We start from the raw sequence: 3,153 nt of genomic DNA, 5'->3' as shown, positions 1-3,153 counted from the left end.
TTGGTTTGAACCATAAGTCTGGTTTAAGCTGAAAGGTTGGTGGTTCCAACTCACCAGCTGCTCCTTGGAAATCCTACACAGGCTTGCTATGAGTCCAAACTGACCCAATTGCACCAACAAAAACGATCTTTAGCTATGTTTATTTTTACAAATGATGTGAAGTAGTTCTTAAAATAAAGCCCCCCTTTCTTTATAAATTTAAAATGTTTTCCTTCACCAGAAAAATGACTCAGAGATGTTCAAAGCTATCAGAGTACTATCTCCTCAATTTGAGTTAAGCAGAACAAAAACAAAATATCCAAAAATGAAATCACTTGGTCTACCTTTAAATAGTCAAAATTTAATGTAATTTAATATCTCCACTAATAATACTACCTAAGCTCATTTTAGGAGCTCTGGTAGCATAGTGGTTACGAATCGAGTTGCGAGCCTCAAGGTCAGCAGTTCGAAACTACCAGTGGTTCCGCGGGAGAAAGATGAGGCGGTCTGCTCCCGTAAAGACTTACAGCCTAGGAAACCCTGTGTAGGGTCTCTATGAGTCGGAATCGACTCCACGGCACAGCACATAACAACAACAACAACAAGCTCATTTTACAGTTCAAAACTACCAGCTGTTCCTCAGGAGAAAGATGAGGCTTTCTGCTCTCTGTAAAGATTTACAGCCTCAGAAACCCTGTACAGGGTCGCTATGGGTCGGAACTGACTCCACGGCACATTAACAATAACAAGCTAATTTTAAAATTCAGTGTGTTCAGTTTAGTAGTAACTTGAAATTTATTATTTCAATTAGTTTATAATAATTCTAAGTGGTACTCTGCATATGAGCAGTATCTCTCTGCCTTCCTAATCTACAAACAGAGCTCTAGCCCAATCTTAAGCAACTGACTTTCCTGATCAATCAAAACACTTATTTATAACCCTGTGCATTCAGTCACTAACACAATGTGAGACTAAGTTTTTTGATTGTTTCTCCCTTAAGGAGTGTTAGACTTTCCATTACCTTGCATTATTCTAGAGAAGAACAGCAAGGTGAAAGTGAAAATACTTATAAGTGTAACAAGGGTACATATTACATTATTAATGGGAAGACTGGTTTTATTTTCTCCAATTTAACAGCAGGAAGACAAGACTGTTTCAACAGAATCACTCTGGCACTGTACCAAGAGGTCAAGCTTTTTGAAGTAGAATATGTACAGTTTTTACAGAAGGGCTTTTATATTATATGACTTCAAAAGAAGGACCTATAATAGGCAATTAAAGGTCCAATCTTCTTCCAGTTCAAAAGAACTGCAGGTGCAGCCCATTTGATATTGCTCTATAGTGGTTTGGGAATTGCATAAGAAGCTCTCCAAAATTTAGTATGTCAGTAATTCATACTTTTCATATTCAGTGATAAGAACATAAATCCATACCTATCAAATTAAAATAAGAATGTAATTATTAGGTTCACGTTGTCATTTTATTTGCATTCTTAAATACATTAATGTTAAAAGAGTTGCTTTTGCATACCAAAAGGAGAATGAAAACCTTCAGAAGGTTGTTGTTGTTAAGTGCCTTTGACTCAGTGCTGACTCATAGCACCTTGTATAGGGTTTCCTAGGAGTGGCTGGTGGGTTTGAACTTCTGCCTTATGATTATCAGTCCAGTGATTATCTTACAGTGCCACATCATGAAAATCAACTTGTAGAACTATCAATTTTAAATAAGTCTTTGGGTACAAAATAAACTCTACAGTGAAGATAGACTATGTAGTTACTTAAGTGGCAAAATAAACAGGTTAATTGAAATTACTTCCATACCTTCTCGCCTTTCAGAAGCTGTGAAAATTTCCATTATTGCTAATGGCAGTTCCTGAAAGGAGCCATGTGCAGTAAGTAGTCTATGGAGCCATTAAAGGCAGGCTGTAAATTGACTAAGATTGAATTGATTACTCATTTGTTCTCCAAGACATGGGTATGCTAGTCTTGGAATCCCCAGATTGTCTTCTTTGGTCCTCACATGCTCCCTTTTCCCCCTCTATCACTTGCCTCTGCAGTTGTCCAACTGTTGGCCCTTGACAACTGGTCACTTATGACTCCTGGCTACAATAACATATCCTTCTAGCTAGCTCTTACAGTTAATTAATTCCTATGATCAAAGCAATGATGGTGATGGTGGTGCGCTGTGGATTCGGTTCTGATTCATAGCAACTCTGTTTCCGAGGCTGTAAATCTTTAATGGAGCAGAAAGCCTCATCTTTCTCCTGTGGAACAGCTGGTCGTTTCGAATTGCTGACCTTGAGGCTAGCAGCCCGACTTATAACTACTATGCTACCAGAGCTCCTTAAAGCAATAGCTCCTGTAACATTTTAACTGAAATAATCTAAAATTATTTCATAACTTAAGCAATACATTTTGGGAACTGCATATGTTTCAACTAGGTTTTTGAGGTTTTGTAATGCTAATTTGAGTGAGGCATGAGCTTGCCTTGTGAAGGGATTTCTGCTTGAGGGGGAATTAAAAGGTTTCACTGCTTTTTTGAATCTTAGTTATCCTGGAAATGCTATCCCACAACTGGGAAACTTCAAAAATGGCTTTTGATAATGCTCACACTTCCAAGAATTTCAGAAGGAAATTTTTCTTCAACATAAATACTTAATTGTCTATATCCAAATTATGATAAGTCATTCAATATTGGTTTATGGGTGTTTTATTTTCTTAACTTAATAGCATCTTTCTGAAGTTCAGATTTCTTAGATTAAGAAAGAAGGAAACAAGATGTAAAATTTTAACCATATACATAAAACATCTCTGGAATTATTAGATAATTTTTTTTAACTGTTTCCTTTGAAATACTTGAAAAATGTATGGCGATAACTGAATTATGCCTTCTGTAATATCTTAACCATTTAAAAAAATGTTGCATATAAAATTTTTGCCTAGCAATATTTTTGTTTTATATTAAATATTAACATTTCAGTATATAATGAACCTGACATACCCTTTAAAGAGTATTTTAACATTCAAGGAAACTGTTCTCCTCTATTATCGATAAGTTACAAATACTAGTATTTATCTAAGTACTAAAGTACATAATTTTAAGTGGCTGCCTATTGATGTCAGAATTTTGGGAGTCCCAGTGTGGCGCTATAAGGAGCTCTGGTAGCGTAGTGGT

General features: G+C 36.0%; 1 protein-coding gene across 2 annotated transcripts in view; it reads right to left on the bottom strand.

The window, feature by feature from the left end:
• Positions 1-3,153, bottom strand: part of DLGAP2 (discs, large (Drosophila) homolog-associated protein 2) — a 327,825-nt gene that overhangs the window by 177,288 nt on the left and 147,384 nt on the right. The window lies entirely within an intron of this gene.

Source organism: Chrysochloris asiatica, unplaced genomic scaffold (genome assembly GCF_000296735.1).
Source record: "Chrysochloris asiatica unplaced genomic scaffold, ChrAsi1.0 scaffold00095, whole genome shotgun sequence".
NCBI classification, from domain to species: domain Eukaryota; kingdom Metazoa; phylum Chordata; class Mammalia; order Afrosoricida; family Chrysochloridae; genus Chrysochloris; species Chrysochloris asiatica.
Note: the sequence above shows the minus strand (reverse complement) of the source record. Positions and strands in the feature narration are given on the sequence as shown.